The 17591-nt window shown below is 45.2% G+C and overlaps 1 protein-coding gene across 5 annotated transcripts in view; it reads left to right on the top strand.

Annotated features, from left to right (window-relative positions):
- Positions 1 to 17591, top strand: part of TANC1 (tetratricopeptide repeat, ankyrin repeat and coiled-coil containing 1) — a 222223-nt gene that overhangs the window by 98709 nt on the left and 105923 nt on the right. The window contains exon 1 of one of the 5 annotated variants that reach the window (XR_008389669.1): positions 16876 to 17206. The exons of the other annotated variants lie outside the window; for them this stretch is intronic. The gene's annotated coding sequence lies outside the window, so the exon portion shown is untranslated. Of the gene's footprint in view, positions 1 to 16875; positions 17207 to 17591 lie in introns of those variants that run through there. 5 annotated transcript variants of the gene reach the window in all.

Here is a 17591-nt window from a genome sequence, read left to right on the forward strand (position 1 = left end):
TCTGAGAAGCACTTTATCTGTCCTTCCATTTTAAATGAAAGCTTTGCTAGATAGAGCAATCTTGGTTGTAGGTCTTTGGATTTCATGACTTGGAATACTTCTTTCCAGCCCCTTCTTGCCTGTAAGGTCTCTTTTGAGAAATCCGCTGACAGTCTGATGGGAAGTCCTTTGTAGGTGACTGTCCCCTTCTCTCTTGCTGCTTCTAGAATTCTCTCCATTTTAATCTTGTCTAATGTAATGATAATGTGCCTTGGTGTGTTCCTCCTTGGGTCCAACTTCTTTGGGACTCTCTGAGCTTCCTGGATTTCCTGGAAGTCTATTTCCTTTGCTAGATCAGGGAAGTTCTCATTTATTATGTGTTCAAATAAGGTTTCCACTTGTGGCTGTTCTTCCCATTCTGGTACCCCTATAATTTGGATGTTGGAACATTTAAAGATGTCCTGGAGGTTCCTAAGCCTCTCATTTTTTTTGAATTCTTATTTCTTCTTTCTTTTCTGTTTGGTTGTTTCTTCTTCCTTCTAGTTCTGGTCCACTCCATTGATTTGAGTCCCAGTTTTCCTTCCATCACTATTGGTTCCCTGTGCATTTTCCTTCATTTCACTTAGTGTAGCCTTCAGTTTTTCATCTAATTTGCGACCAAAATCTACCAGTTCTGTGAGCATCCTGATACCAGTGCATCTGATAGGTTGGCTGTCTCTTGGTTACCTAAATGTATTGGCTCTGGGGCTTTGATCTGTTCTTTTGATTGAGCCATAATGTTTTGGTCAGGTCATGCCTGTTAAGTATGAAGCGTAGAACCTTAGGTGTTCACCAGGGCAGGTCAACCCAGTTGCTGGATTGTGATGCTGTATGTGGAAGTGGGGTCAGAGAGGGAGCAATGACACTTGTTCCATTCTCTCTTGGATTTCAGTCCCCTCTGCTACTTCCCACAAACAAATTGGGTCCTTTTGGCTCTGGTTCCCAGGTGGGTGGGCTTGTGTACATTCTAGGACCCTGTGGGTCTCTCCAACGAACTCTCCTGTGAGGCTGGGAGCCTCTCCTGTCTCCTCAACCCCCGAAAGTTTTTCCAATTGGTGTTTTTAGGCTTTATTTCCTATCACTGGGGCCCTGGGTTGCATGGTCTGTCTCGCTGACTGTTTTTGCCTAGTTTATCTGCATGAGAATGTGTATCCAAGGTCAGCCAACCACCTTGCACGTCTCACTGGGTTTGCTCGTTTCCTCCCTGAGCCCGGTCCAATAGCCACTGCCTTTCCCTGCTGCAACCCCTCTCTTGGCCACCTGCTGACTCCGCCCCTCTTACTGGTCTGGATGAATGGTTTGTTGTTGTCAAACTTCCATACAGTTCAATTTTCCATCTGTTCTGGTTGTGTTTTTGTTTCTAAATCTTTGTTGTCCTTACATTTGGTTGTGTGAGGAGGTGCAGTATTTCCACCTATGCCTCCATCTTGGCTGGAAGTCTTCCCCTCTCTGTCTCTCTTAATAAGGTGCTTATGAAAAGAACAAACCTAAACCTGTTTTACTTGTTTTAATAGAAACTCTTCACTGACTGATGCTAATAAAGAAACTGTCAAGGACCAACATTGTTATTCTAGGAAAGGTCAAATACTATAAACCTTTGTAATAGGCACTCACAGCCTGTATTAATGAAAGTTTGTATACTGATACAATTGGTGATTAGCTCTCTGGCCATGGGAACTCAGGGCCAGAGACGAATTCATTAACCTTGCAATGCCCTGCATTTTAGGGTGATTGAATTTCTTACATTCCACTTATATTGCTAATTTTTAAAATTTACTTTTGTACTACTTTGTTCCATTTGTTTATATGGTGTTTTTTTTTGTTTTTATTTATTTTTTACTACTAGTCAAAAGATGCAGTTTTCTGAGTATTTCACATTTTTTTTCCTAAATGGAGAGTAGCTTTTCTGGTAAGGAAAACAAGGGCCAGTATCCATTAAAGTAATTCTGTGGCTGGTACAAGGCTTTTTGGATTAAGAATTCATTAATATTTGTAATGTATCCTTTTGTCTTCCAGAGAAGAGCATAGCCCATTTCCTGTGGCTTATTTATTAGTAATATCATTAGTTACTTTATATTTGGGTTACATTTCCCAGGTCCCTTTAGGCCCGTTCTGAAACAATCAAAAGGCACTGCACCCTTGAGAAGCAGCCTTTTAAAATACTGAGATGCCTAGGATGGCGGATGGTGACACGTGGGTGATACTGCTCTTCTTGTCCTCGTTTGTATGGGGCGACTGGGTCCTGCTGGTGCTTCGCACCTTTGCTGCCTCCAGTTCCAGGGCTGTGTCCTTTGACAGAGCTGATGTAGCAGTTTTAAAAAGCCCGCTGGCTGGCTGCTTAAGGGAAAAACCTCAAAGCTGACAGGCCATAAAGTGGAAGTCATCCTGCCCTTTGATTCTTCACCCGTGAGTTAATGTCTTCCAGGGCCTGCCCTCTCTCACCCCTCAAGACTGCTTCTTGTAGAAAATTGGAAGTCCCAGCATAGAGACAGAACTACTCTCAGCAGTTTGATTTTCCTAGTTTTTTTTCTTTAAAACTACTCCACCTAAACCTGAGACCACATGTGCTCTGCCTTTTCCCCCTTAATATCATATCATATGAGCAATTTCCAGTTTGCCTGAAGAACTTGATATTTAATGTCCATTTTTTCAGTATTCCATGATGGGGTTATAACTAATTTCCAGTTTTGAGATATTTGTTATTTTTTAGGTTTTTTAAAAAACACTGATTTTAGAGAAAGAGGAAAGTGGTGGGAGGGAGGGAGGGAGGGAGAGAGAGAGAGAGGAAACCTTGATTTGTTGTTCCATTTATTATACCTTCAGTTGGTTGATTCTTGTATGTGCCCTGACCGGAGATTGAACCTGAAATCTTGGGATATCAGGACGATGCTCCAGGCAACTGAGCTACTCATTCAGGGCATTAGGTTTTTTGTTTGTTTGTGTTTGTAGCATAAGCCAAAATGTTTTGTTTTGAGTTTGTTTGTTTTGCTATTAAATGCCTGTGAATTTTTCAGTTTTAATTGTGGTAAAATGCACCTGAAACTTACCATCTGAACCCTTTTTCATGCACAGGTCAGTGGTGTTAAGTACATTCACACTGTTGTACAACCAAGCGCCAGAACTCCGATGTGAATATTTTTGTCCAGTAATTTTTAATGCACAGCTGGTATCTTAACAGTAGCAGGTTCCCAAAAGTGGAATTAATGAACTAAGCGGGCTGCATTTTTAAGGATTCTAGAAACATACTGTCAAGTCATTTTGCAGAGAAGCCGTATTGATCGCACATTCCCTGTGGCGTTCTTTGGGAGGCTTCTTTTGAAGTTAATGTCTTCGGGGAATAGTCTTAAATGGATGGTGCTGGTAGGTGCTTCGTCGGGCGGGTGTGGACTACTGAGAATTAGGAAGAGGAGCCTGAGAGAAATCATTCTGTGACCTTCCCGTTTTGAACTTCTCGTCTGTCTACGCTTCTCGGACAACTTTAATTTTCTTTCTTTCTACAATACTGTCAGGGGAAATGTCACAGCTGAGCTGGATCAAATTCATGGTCAGAAACAACATTCAGCTGGCTCCCAGTCTGAGCTGCAACCCCACAGTCCTTGTTTAGCGGTGAGGATCACGGAGGGCCATTGAGAAGTTGGAGTTGGCAAGGCCTCTACAGCAGCAGTCCCCAACCTTTTTGGCCCCAGGGGTGTGTTTCGTGGAAGACAGTTTTTCCATGGACTGGGGTGGTTTGGGATGATTCAAGCTCACCTCCTGCTGCATGCCTGGGTTCCTAACAGGCCCAGACCATGACGGGTCCTCAGCCCAGTGGTTGGAGACCCCCACTCTATAGCATATCCAGTCAGGCCTCTTTGCAAATCAGGAACCAAAGATCGCTCATCTTTATGGAGCTTGCGCCAAATGTACAGGCTGTTGGTGGAGCTTGGCCTCATCCCAGGTACCCCCTCTCTGTCTCTAGCACATTGTCCTATGCCAGCCTACATTGTTTTTGCATGTCCGTGTTGACACATGTCGTTGATGACTTGGCTTCGTGTTCTGGTTGCATGTACATGGGGCAGCCAGAGGCTCACAGCTGTACACATGGCGTCTGTGTGGCTTGTTCTCAGGGAGGTGAATGAAACAGGAAATGCACAGCCCCAGCAAGCTAGTGCTGGGCTCTGCTTTCACCTCTGGGTGGTCAGGGCCACAGCCAGGGATCTGACCTTCAGCAAGGACAGTTCTTCCTGCTGTGTTGAGTAGGACAGCACTGTTTGTTTTCTCCTGGAGATTTGCTACATGGAGCCTCCTCCAAGGAGTAGGCAGCCCTGCCTGTGCTTACTGCCCCACTGAGCCATGACCAGGACACACACACTTTCTGTTCTGCATTCCCACATTTGCTCCACTGGGAGCCCAAGGACTTCCGTGTGCCATTTATTCCCCTGCCCCTGAGTCCTGGTTCACCCATATACGATCTGGCAGCTCCTTGAAACCAGCTCAGAGTTTTAAAGAATACCGATGCCTGCGTCGGACCTTCAGAGATCCTGATTTAATTGTACACGGAGCATGGCCTGGGCCCTGGGATTTTTTTTAAAGTATCCCAGGTGATTCTAACATGTAGCCTAGTTTAAGAGCCACTGATAAATAATGGGATTATCTCATAATTCCTTTTCAGGGAAGGTAAATATAAATTCATAGGTATTTATCTTTATTTTCCAAATTTTAAAAATGACGTTTGAGGAGGGACATAGAGAACAAAAATGTACAAAATAAAGATACAGTGGATCGTGGTTCCCTCTGCACCCACTGAAGGACTGTTCTCGACCCGCAGTTGCTCGTCTTCCCTGTCTCGTTTCTGCAGCCCAGAAATGCTGGTGCCTTTGCCCATCCCCTGTCTCCGCCCCCCACCCCCAGCACTGGACGTGTAAGAGGTTCCCAGTGTTCCCCTAAGGGAAGGATTGCAGGAGAACATTCTTGAATATTAATATTTAAAGGCATCTCTGACATTTGCATTGAACAGACTGTGAAAGTGGGATGACTGGGTGAAAGCATTGATGTTGAGAATGAATGTTTTTATAGTATTGGTCATTTGTACTTTTTTCTTTGGAGAATTTTTTTTGTAGTATTTGTCCTCTGTTCTACGAGGGCAATATGCATTTCTTCCTGAATGATCGCAGCTTTCTCATTGTTTGTTTTAAGGCTATTAGTCAAGGAAGTTATTAAAAAATTTTCCTAGTTCATCATTTTCCATTTAATTGGGTTTACAGTGTTTTATGACTCACAGAAGTTTTTTGTTTTCTCAACTTAAATTTAAATATTTTTTCATTGTGATTTATCCCGTTGCATTTATTAAAAACAGCTTTATTGAGATATTTTACATACCGTATAATTCATTCATTCAAAGTTTACAGTTCAGTGTTGCTGTTTTTTTTCTTCTTGCCATTTTTACAGGGTTGTGCAACCATTGTTCCAATCTAATTTTAGAACATTTTTATCTCCCTTAAAAAAATTTCTCATTAGCAGTCACTGCACATTCCTTCCTGCTTCCCCTCCCCCCACCCCAGCCTTTAACAACCACTAATCTGCTTTCTGTCTCTACAGTTGGCCTATTCTGGGCATTTCATATAAATAGAATCATACAGTATGTAGTCTTTTGTGACTGGCTTCTTGCATGTAAGAATATCTTCTAGGTTTATCCATGTTGTGGCATGTGTTACTACATATTTCATTCCATTTTATTACCACATATTTTATTCTATGTTCATGCCACTCTTTAAAACACCATTCTTCGGTTTATGGGCATTGGGGTTGCTCCCACTCCTGTCTGCTGTGAATAACGCTACTATGACCATTTGTATGTATCATTTCTGTGTGGATGTACCTGGTACCTAGCAGTAGGATTGCAGGATCACATGGCAACTCTGTAACCTATTCAGGCACTGCCAAATGGCTTTACAGAGTGACTGCACCGTTTTGTATTCTAATCAGCAGAGTATGAGGTTTTCAGTATCTCCACACCCTTGCATTTATTATGGTCCGTTTTTCTGATTATAGCCATTCTAGTGCATGTGAACTGGTATGTCATTGTAGCTTTATTATTAAGAAGTAAGAATTCCTATTACATGCTAGATGCAAATTACACAGTATGCAAATGTTCTGTGGGGTTTCTTTTTCATATTCATGATAGTATTGTTTCAAGCACAAAATTTTTTATTTTGATGTAGTCCCACTTATTATTTTATTGCTGTCCTTTGATGTCTTATCTAATAAACCATTGCCTAATCCAAGTTCACAAAGACTTAAACCTTTGTTTTCTTCTAAGAGTTTTATAGTTTTAACTCTTACATTTAGGTCTATAATCCCTTCTGTGAGTTAATTTTTGGGGTATATGGTGTGAGGTCAGAGCCAACTTCATTCTTTCACATCTGGACACCCAGTTGTTCCAGCAGCATTTATTGAAAACACCATTCTTTTCCCACTGGGTGGTCTTCGATTGACCAGGCATTGCTGTGCCCTAAACCAGCCCTGTTGTTCCACTCATTCCTCTCTTCCCCATGCCCTAGGCCAGAACTTTCCTGGCCAGAGTTGGCCTCAGGCCCAGCTCCCATCTCTGCCTCATCCAGACCCCCTTCCCATCTGTTCCTTACCCTCTGTGAGAAAGAACTTCCTACCACAGACAGCTCTGTGCATGCTCCTTCTGCCCTGACATTCTCCGAGCTGTTGCCTTTGTTTGGGTCTTGTCTTTGTTTCCCCCTTGGAAGCCTAGAGCCCAGGCTCCAATCACTCCCTTCAGTTATCCCTGAGAGGGGCGTAGATATTTTCCTGTTAAAATGAGTAAGATTTTTAGGAGTTGGCATTCATCAGCTCTGTGTGATTGGCCGAAAACACTAATGGAAACCACAGGTTAAATGTGACACCACCTTACATTTATAAACCTAGTAACACACCTTTCCCTTCTCCGGAGGGGACTGATGCTTTAATTGAAGGTCCCACCCCTCTCTCAGGCAGTGGGCAAAGGGGAGTATGTCCGAAACTGGGTCTGCCAGCAGCCTCCTCAGCCCTCGTTTCTGCGCCCCTGTCACTACTCTCCTGCTTTCTCAGGCTTCGGGGACTCTTGATGCATGTTTCTGGCCACCCAAGATGAATGGTGATGGGAGGTTGTATCCGGTCACACCGTACGTACAGCAGTGTCAGCGGCACCCGTGGTTGTGTCCGATGGCGGCTGGAGCAAACTCGAGCCCGTGCTTAGGAACGGGTGTTTTTATCTCCAGAAAACTGACGGGGGCAGAGGCAGTGGAGGTGGGAATCTTATTGTCATCATTTCTGATTCACAGAGAAGCAGAAGCCCACGGAGGCTGTTGTATCGGCATCTGACGTTAATGGGTGGTAGTGTGAAGTAGAAACAGAAGACTGACATTCCAGCTCCAATCCTCCAGTTTGTTGTGAAACTAGAGAGAGTGTGTCGGCGGGCGTGGCGGGCTGTGTTCCAGGCAGGGGGCAGGGGGGTTGGTGCAACGCTGGGGGGGGGGGGACTGAAGCAAGCACAGCTCGTGATCCCTAGAAGAGAGGCCAGTAAGGGCTAGAATGCTTTACAAAGGAAAAATGGGACCACTGGGAAATCCTCATCATTAGGGCCTGGAGCACTGGAACCGGCAGGCTGTGCCTCTGCGGGCTTCCGAAGGGGAACTAGCTAACAGTGACCAGGGCTTCTGAGGAATACAACTCAGGACACTTTGACAGAGTTGTGCCTTTCTTGTCACTCCCATTACCAGCAAAGTCCTCTTTTATTGGTCAGAGGCCCTGACTGGCATATACTGAGTTCACTGAGTTCACACCTTTAAAAGTAGGTTTTAGGTTTTCAAGCAGTTTTAGGTTCCCAGCAAAGCGGAGTAAAACATACAGAGACTTCCCATAGCCCCTCAGCACGCCCCCCCACCCCGCACACGCACAGCCTCCCCCAGGGTCAGGGCCCCCACCAGAGCGGTGCACTCGTTAAATTGGTGCGCCGATACTGACACGGCGTTATCCCCCAGTGCCCATGTGGCCCCTTTGGGTTCACACTGATGGGCAGCATTCTGTGTGAGTTTGGACAAATGTCTAATGACATGTCCCCACCATGATGGTGTCACACAGGGAGTACGTTCACTGCCCTGAGAATCCTCTGTGCTTCTTCCGTTTGTCCCTCCCTCTCCACCCCAACTCAAACCCCTGGCAGTCAGGGATATTTTAACTGTTGCCACACTTTTGCCTTTCCCAAAATACTGCATAATTTAGAGTCATACAATATGTAACCTTTTCATATTTGTTCCTTTCACCAAGTAAGAGGCATTAAAAGTTCCTCCATGTCTTTTCATGGCTTGTTAGCTCATTTCTTTTTAGCACTGGATAATATTCCAATTGTCCGAATGTACTATAGTACTTTTATTTGTCGACCTACTGAAGGGACATCTTAATTGCTTCCAAGTTTTAGCAGATTTAATTTTAAAGAGAAAGGGAGGGAGAAGCAGAGGGGGAGACATTGATCGGTCGCCTCTCACACGCCCCCAATTGGGGGTGTGGCCCACAACCTAGTCATGTGCCTTGGCTGGGAATTGAACTGGCGACCTTTCCGTTTGCAGGCCAGCACTGAGTCCCCTCAGCCACACCAGCCAGGGCCTTGGCAGTTTTGAACAAAGCTGCTATCAACACCTGGTGCAGGTCTTTGTGTGGACAAAAGTTTTTATTGCCTTTGGGTAAATACCAAGGAGCACGATCATAGATCGTGTGTAAGAGTGAGTTTAGTTTGTAAGACACTGCCAACTGTCTTCCGAAGTGGCTGTGCGATTTTGCATTCCCACCAGCGGTGAGAGAGAGAGGATTCCTGTCGCTCCACAGCCCCACCGGTGTTTGGTGCTGTCGGTGTGTTGGGCGCGGGCCATTCTAATCAGTGTTTCCTCTTCTGAGAGATGGGACTAATCATCGTGCTTCTCTTACAGGATAAGTGCAATGTAAATGAAATGTAGCCTGTAAAGCGCAGGGCCTGACCCACGGGCTGTCCTGGGGTGGTTGCTCTTTCGGGGCAACCATCTGCCTTGGAGCCTCTTTGGCTTCCTTCATCTGTCTTGGTGGCCGAGAAGGGATTCCCACGGTCTCGTCTCCTCTACTCTTTATCCTCAGCCAGATGCCCTCCAGTGGGTTCTCACCCTCCGATCTGGTTATTTTCTGGCAGGCATATGTCTTCTCGATGTGCAGCAGGCTTTGTTCCCTGTGAATAGGACTGAGAGCAGCATTAACACCGTGGCCGACTGACGTCTGGTTTCTAATTCCAGCTCTGCCACCAAGTACTTGAGTAACACCAAGATGTGTTACTCATCTTCTTTTGGTTTGCATGCGATCTGAGATCAAAATTTTGTGTCTGTGAAATTGCCCTGTGAGGGAAGCCAGCTCTTAGAACTAGTAATGCAGTTGCAAAAACTTAAGGAAGCTGTAATTCTCAACAGAAAAAAATAAATGTGGATGAAATAAAGAGGTGGGATACTTGGTGGTACCCTTCCCCAATTCGTGAAGCTCCCATGAGCTCTCTGTGGAAATGAGAAACAGTGGTTCAAGAAGCTGATGGAGAGGAAGTGCTCCAACATAGGTCTAAATTTGCTCTCCAGACAGTGAAAACGGAACTCCAGTGGAAGTTGAGCAGTTACTTACTGCCTGAAACCATGCACAAGAGCACAGCTTCAGAGTTTCCCTTAGGCAGGTCAGTGATAGAGTCAGAGGGAAGGCAGAACCCTTTGTGGCAGGTTTCCCTTCGACATTCCGTACGTTGCCCAGAAATGCCACGTGCAGACACACTGTCTCCGCGTGGCACAGCTGTTTTTCCTCTGCTATTAACAGGTTGCTATTTATTTGGATGAGCACCAGATGAAGGAGATTGCTTGTACTTAGGTCTGCACTGCACAAGAAGTACATAACGTAGACACCAGCATCCCATTATGTGAGGGGCAAGTGGGGGCTGAGACTGGCCGAAGGAGCAACAGACATCCTCCAGAACTGCTCCCGTCTTGTAGAGCACGTGCAGTTGAATACAAGTAAAGTGTCTGGGTTATAGCTCCATGGAAACACTGGACAGATGTGTCATTTGAGAATGCAGAAATATTGGTACTTCTGTCTTGGGCTGTCTTGGGCGTTTTGATGTTTCACAAGGACTCTGGATGGTGAGGGTCTTCAGTAACCAAAAGGAAATATATGCCTGTTGAACACATCCTAGAGTCTAGTGTTAATATTTGATTTGGAAATATTCGATATGGAAATTAGAGATACTGGACTGAGGCTTACAGGCTCTTGTATCAATTAGAAAATGATTGTGGACTCTAAGCTCTTAAGCAGAAATTGTGACTCAGTGGATTGAGTACCGGCCTGCAAACCAAAGGATTGCTGGTTCTATTCCCAGTCAGGGCACATGCCTGGGTTGCAGGCCAGGACCCCAGTAGGGGCCACATGAGAGGCAACTACACATTGATGTTTCTTACCTTCCCTTTCTCCCTCTCTCTAAAAAATAAATAAATCCTTTAAAAAATAATTCACTTTTACAAAGTAGTTTACATTTTCCCGGTTATATAGGTTCTTTATTTAGTGGGTTTTTTTAAAGATTTAATTTTTTATTTTTAGAGAGAGGGAAAGGGAAGGAAAAAGAGAGGGAGAAAACCAACAATGTGTGGTTGCCTCTCACGTGGCCCCCACTGGGAACGTGGCCTGCAACCCAGGCATGTACCCTGACCAGGAATTGAACCAGTGACCTTTTGGTTCACAGCCCACGCTCAATCCACTGAGCTACACCAGCCAGGGCTGGTTATATAATTTCTATTAGAGCCAGATGTGTGGACTTTAATATTTGAATGAGTATACTTATGTATTCATATATGCATTGAAATTTACATATATATTGAAAAGATACTCAGAGTGTAATTTTTTTTGTTAGAAGTTGTGAGGTTTGAGCAAATCTTACCTGTATTAGATAAGCTAGAACTATCTTCCCTCTCTACCTTCTAAACAGAGAAATTCTACCCAAGCTTTGTAGTGTCATGGGAAGTTGCTGGCCAGAAAAGATACATGGAGTCGGATTCAAATCCCCAGTCCTTGTTCTTGGTAGCTCTGTGTCCATGGAAGTTATTTGACAACCTCTCTGATTCTTGCTTTTCCTCATTCGGAAATGAGAATAAATGACCCATCATTTAGGTCTAGAGGATAAAGGGACTCTTGGTAAAGTGCCCGGCTCCTGAAACACACTCAAGAAATGCTGCTGCTGCTCCGATTGTGAGGTCAGGTGCTTTGTCCCTCCTCCTCCTCGTTGGCCTTTCTCATACTTCATCCTATTTTTAAAATTAAATTTATTGGGGTGATGTGGTTAATAAAACTATATAGATTCCAAGTGTACAATTATTTTTTAAATATATTTTATTGATTATGCTATTATAGTCCCATTTTTCTCCTCTTTATTCCCTCCCACCCTGCACCCCCCCTTCCCACCCACATTCCCCCACTTTGGTTCATGTCCATGGGTCGTACATGTAAATTCTTCAGCTTCTCCGTTTCCTACACTATTCTGAACCTCCTCCTCTCTATTTAGTGCCTACCATTTATGCTACTTATTCCCTGTACCTTTTCCCCCATTCTCCCCTCACTCACCCCACTGAGAACCCTCCATGTGATCTCCATTTCTGTGATTCTGTTCCTGTTCTAGGTGTTTGCTTAGTTTGTTTTTGATTTTTAGGTTCAGTTGTTGATAGTTGTGAGTTTCTTGTCATTTTATTGTTCATGGTTTTGATCTTCTTTTTGTTAGATAAGTCCCTTTAACATTTCATATGCTAAGACAAATAAGCAAATGTCTTATTTGTTTATTCTTGGTCCTGTTGCAGCTCTTAATTGAAAGTGATAAAGATCAACTAGCGAGAAACTCAGGTCACTGAGCTTTGGAGGTGTGTGAGGAGCAGTTCGCCAGGAAGCAAGCTGATAGCACAGATTTTGGGGGTGGGAGCAGGGAACCCCTTTGGCATCTGTGTGTTGTCCTGGGGTGAGGGCTGATTCTGTCTGGCTGAGAAAGAGGCCTCAGAATGGCCCCTGAGCCCCCTCCTTTGTCAGGAAGAAACAGCGTCAGCTGTGTCTGAGGAATTGCTGTGGACTCACCATTAGCTTTCACTGTGTATCTTTCTTAAGTTTGTGGTGTTTTAATAAACAATCGAGGAATTATGAGTCTTTTTAAGGCAGGAAAAATCTTCCTGTAGCTTGATACCTGTGAGGTACCTTGGCTTACTCACTGTGTTGCATGTAGGTTTCTTCATGACACACCAGGGGTAAAATAAAGGCTGAGGAGTCGATCACATTTTCCTTGAAGTGGGGAGGAAACATCCTAGCAGACTGCTTAATAAAATCACATTGTTATTTGTGCTTTGACTCCCTTTCATTATTTGTGGCTTACTTTCCCTGTTTTCTTCCTGCCAGAGTTGACATTCTTTCTCAGTTTGCGTGCCCATCGGCCTTTACAGGCACCAGTGCTCTCCCAAGTTCTCCTGGGCTTGTTGGCAAGAGATTTTTCCAAGATCCCTTTGGTCACAAAAGGATACTGTGTAGGTGGATGTGACTGTGTTTTCGTGGTCATCTTTATGTTTCTGAATGGCCTCAGAGGCCCCTGAGTCACTTCAGTCTTTTTTCACTAAGGTTCCGGGAACAGCAGCTTTGCGCAGGTCTGTCCAGCATCAGCTGCGTGTTGGACACTGCGCTAGGGATGAGGCACATGTAAAGGTGGGCAAATACTTGTCCCTAAGCTGTGGGGACCTCTCGGTTTAGTGAGACAGAGGATGACAGTTAAGACATTGTGGTGTCTATGAAGTCATGACATCATAGACAAGAGCAAGACTCTCTTTGGGGGAGCTGATATGGTCCCAGCTATATGTGACATTTGAGGGGGTTCTTAGAGGTTGAGTTAGGGGTGCATGGCCGATGGGTACTTCCTGGGGTTGGGCTGGGCAGGAAGACTGTCCCAGAGGGAAAGAGCAGCCCCGCACAAAGTGTGGAGGGCATGTGGAGGCCGGAGCTCATGAGGCCAGCAGGGCAGGTGGCATTAGAGACAAGATTGGACATACAGTGGGAGCAGGAAAGGGTTTTATTCTTTTGGCAGAGGTGTTGTCTGACTATTTTTTTAAAGTAGAGGGATGAAATAGATTTGAATTTTAAGACAGTAACTATTTCATGCAGCCCATATTGGAGTTGAGACTGGTTGGGACCCTTTTGTAACGATTCACGTGACATAAAGTTGCTTAAACCTCTGCAGCCACAGAGGAGGGCATGGAGGGAGGTGGAGGACAATCTGAGGCAGTCTTAGGAAAGAAGAATCTAAAAGGTTGTGGACCAGTTTGTGCGTGAAAGTTAGAGGAGGAGGAGGAGAAGGGCACAGTGGCCTGGGGACGGGGCTGGCTGGCTGTGTTCTCGAGATGGCACGCCCAGGACATGCGGTCCGCCAGTTGGGGTACGTGGCCTGACCCTGGGGGCACTGCCCTGGGCCGCCCTGCAGACCAGACAGCTGAGGGGTCCACCTCTCCTCACACCCGTAACTCCTCCTTTGCACCCAGTTGGGAAGCTTGCTAAGGGCTCTTGCTTGGTTTTACAGATGGAGCCAGATTCCAAAAACTGTTGTCGTAGAAGCTTTGCATTTTTTTCCTTCACAAGTGTCTCCAAGGTGGTGGAGCACCGTATTCCATTGTTCTGGTGTTTTAGGTAAGGACACCGAGGCTCTGACCAGGGAAACGCAGCCCCAGTTCTGGGGGCTCCCAGGTGTGATGGTTCTGTCCTGTCACGGCGGGTGGGTGCTGGTGGAACCGACCAACCGTGGAACAGAGCCAAGGGCGGTCAGGTAGGGCAGCGAGTGTGACTTTGAATATCCAAATGTCTTGAATCTTGAGTGTTCTACAAATCACTGGCCTCCAGGGAGGAAGAAGAATTTCAAGACATGGCATCTGTGTCAGATGCTATGAAGGTCCAGTATGATAAAGAGTGGAAAGTGTTTGTTAGCTTTTGAGAAATATGGTAATTGATGGTCTTAGAGTCGAGTCAACAAACTTTCCTGTCACAAGCCAGGTAGTCAATAGTGTAGGCTTTGAAGGCCACGTGGTCTGTGCTGCAACTACTCGACTCGGCCACTGTAGTGCAGATCCGCTGTAGATAATACATGAGTGTGAGGGGTCATGTGTTCTTATATTTTATGTATAAAAATGTGCAGTGGGACAGATTTGACCCCTGATCCATAGTTGCCAACCTGACTTTGGCCTTAGAGGAAAGGAAACAGGAAGTGGACACTAAACACTAAGTTTAGTGTTTATTCCCGGCTTACCATGTAGTAGACGCTTCAGAAAGATTTTTAACCTTCAGGTGTAAGTACCAGCCCCACTTACAGCGATGGACAAATCCAAGAGTTTAGGTGACTCCCCTGAAGGTTAGTTACACAGCTAGTTAATGATTGGCTGGGATTTGAACTTCAGTCTGCCTGATTCCAAAGTGCCAGTCATTTCCACTTCACTTCATTGCCACCCAGAGGGACAGCCTTAGGTCGGATCCCTCTCAAACAGTACAGGTGGCACAGAAGCCAGCAAGCTCTGTGTTCCTGCCATTGTTCTTCCCATGACCTTCACTGAAGCCGTGTTTTCTGCTTCACCTTGTATTAGCTCAGTCTGCCATGATAAAGTACCGAAGACTGGGTGGCTTAAACCACAGACACGAATTTTCTAGTTATGAGGCTAGAAGTGCATGACCAAGGTGCCAGCAGCTGTAGTTTCTCCGCAGACTTGTCTCCTTGGCCTGCAGAGGACCATCTTCCTCACGTGTCCTCACGTGGTCTCTCACCCTAGTTTCTGTCTGTCTGCCCGCCTGTCCAGAGTTCCTCATTTAAGGACAACACTCGGACTGAATCAGGGCCCACCCCAGTGGCCTCATTTTAACTTATTTAAAGACCTCATTTCCAAATACAGCCACTTTCTGAGATACTGGTAGTTAGGGCTTCAGCCTTTGCATTTGGGGGAACATCGTTCAGCCGGTCACCACCTCCCTCTGTAACGCGTGCCGGGGACTGCCAGGAACACAGCCGACATTCCGCAATACAGAAGATAAAGGCAGTCTTCTCGGTGTGCAGGCATCTCTTAATTATCATTTGAGCCTTGAGTCAACTTTTTTAAAGTAAACTTATTTTAGAATAGTTTTATATTTATAGAAAAGCTCCAGATTAGTTGAGTTCCCACAAACCACATCCCCAGTTTCCGCTGACACATAGTCACAGCTAATGAACTAATCCTGATACATTATTAAATTTTTAATTTTATTTGTTTTTAGAGACAAGGGAAGGGAGGGAGAAAGAGAGGGAGAGAAACATCTGTGTGGTTGCCTCTTGTGCTCTGCCTACTAGGAACCTGGTCCACAACCCAGGCATGTGCCCTGACTGGTAATCGAACCAGTGACCCTTTGGTTTATAGGCCGGTGCTCAATCCACTGAGCTATACCAGCCAGGGCATAATACTGATACATTATTAAATAAAGTCTATACTTCCCTCTATTTCTTTAGTTTATATCTGATGGCCAGGCTCTTACCCAGAGCACCACATTGCATTTACTTATGTCTTCTTAGGCTCCTCTTGGCAAAGACAGTTCCTCAGACTTCCCTTGGTTCTGATGACCTTCGCAGGTTTGAGTCATTGTTCAGGTACTTTGTAGGATGCCACTCCGCTGGGATTTGTCTGATGTTTTTCTCATGATTAGACTGAAATAATGGGTTTTGGGGGAGGAAGACCACAGGCTCAAAGTGCTCTTCTCATCACGTCGTGTTGGTGGCACAAACTAACACTGTGATTTACCACAGTTTATAATGACTCTAGGCACCTGACCCAGGGTACCAGTCGCCAGGTGTCTGCATGGTAAAGTTACTTTTTCCTTATGTCCCTTTCCATCCTACACTCTCTGGAAGGAAGTCACTATGCACAGCCCACTGTGAAGTATGTGGAGTTATGCTCCTCTCCTTGAGAGAGGAATATCTACATAAATTATTCAGAATTTTTCTGCATTGGAGATTCATCTCTTCTTTCCCATTTACTAATTCATATATCACTATAGATTTATGGGTAGATGAAATTTCAGTGTTGCGTTGTGAGGCCACGGACCCAAAGGTACTCAGGTCCTTCTTTCCCATGTTACCTTATTTGCTCTGAGGCCGATCAGCCTTTGCAGGGGCCAAATGTGTTGGAATTCTGTTAGGTCCAGGCTAAAGTGGGGGCAGAGAGTTGCTGCCTCAGCAGTTGAATTCTGCCATGCAGACTGTTAACCATATGTGTGTTACCTGAAACCTCACAGAAAAGCATTTCTGGACTTCACGCTCCTAACTCCAAACAGGTGCAAAGCCAGCATTGTTGTCTCAGTGGTGAAGAAACACGCTTTTGGATTTTATCTGAGATCAGCATTGAAGCAGCGCCACCGTGTGGTCAGTGCTGAAGGAGCCGGGTGCTCCAGGAGCGGTTTCTGGTGGTCCACGCCTTTCCTGACCTGCATTTTGTCTAGTGAAAAATACTTGAAAAAAAAAAAAAAACATCGCAGGTTCTTAGAAGCTACCTTCTGACTTTGCGTGTATACATGCCTGGGCTTGCAGAAGAAGAGAACGCTTTAAAAGTTAAAATTCCCAGTGTTATTCAGAGTTGTTTAATAGCTGAGGTGTAAGAGTGCAATAAATTGAAATCCCAGTCTCCTGGAGCTGTTTTTCTTTGGCTGTAGTCATGTTAGGGGCCGTATTTGTTTATTTTAAATATTTATTTTTAGAGGGAGGGAGAAAGAGAGGGAGAGAAAGAGCATGTGACAGAAACATCAATCAGTTGCCTCTGTTCCTGTCGGCACCCCCAGGGGGCACCGAACTGCAACCCAGGCATGTGCCGACCCGGAATCTGAACTGGGACCTTTCATTCTACGGGATGTTGCCCAACCAACTGAGCCATGCTGACTTAACACAAGTCAGAGTAGGGATTTGTTTCAATTCTTTGCCCAAATATTTGTAGGCGTTTTTGCACTCAGGCCTGAGAGGTTTAAGGTTCTGTGGAAAGTAGCACGGAGCCCACCAATGCCCAGCGGGATATGTGGGAATGTGGGTCGGGATCTGGGCTCTGTGCCTTCTGGAATGTTCTCCGCCACAGCGGGAGTGGTCTCCAGGACCTGAGAGGTGGGTAAGTTGGTGGGAACTTTCAGTATAGCCTGTGCTTGACCTGGCTGACTGTTGTTAGCAGGTGTGAAACTAGAGATTAGTGTGACAGTCTGTTAGGGTTAGTTTAAAAGCAAAATCAAGAAGCGGCCCGTTTTTTTGTTGTTGTTTTAACCAGTTAGTGTTAATCAGCAGTTCTCAACTTAATAATGTTTACTTTGATCAGCTGTTGAGAGTGAGGTGTGATGAAATTGTCATTTCTTTGGCAGATAAGAACAATTCTATCAGAAGGTGGGCTGTAACTCTGTTGTTTATGTGGAAACCTGCTCTCTGTGGGTCCTGAACCCAGCGCTCTGACAGAAGGTTGAAGGAGGCAGTTGGGAGGGTCTGGAGGGTCTGGGAGGGC

The sequence above is a fragment of the Artibeus jamaicensis genome, unplaced genomic scaffold, assembly GCF_021234435.1.
Source record: "Artibeus jamaicensis isolate MK-2021 breed Jamaican fruit bat unplaced genomic scaffold, CSHL_Jam_final contig_936, whole genome shotgun sequence".
NCBI classification, from domain to species: domain Eukaryota; kingdom Metazoa; phylum Chordata; class Mammalia; order Chiroptera; family Phyllostomidae; genus Artibeus; species Artibeus jamaicensis.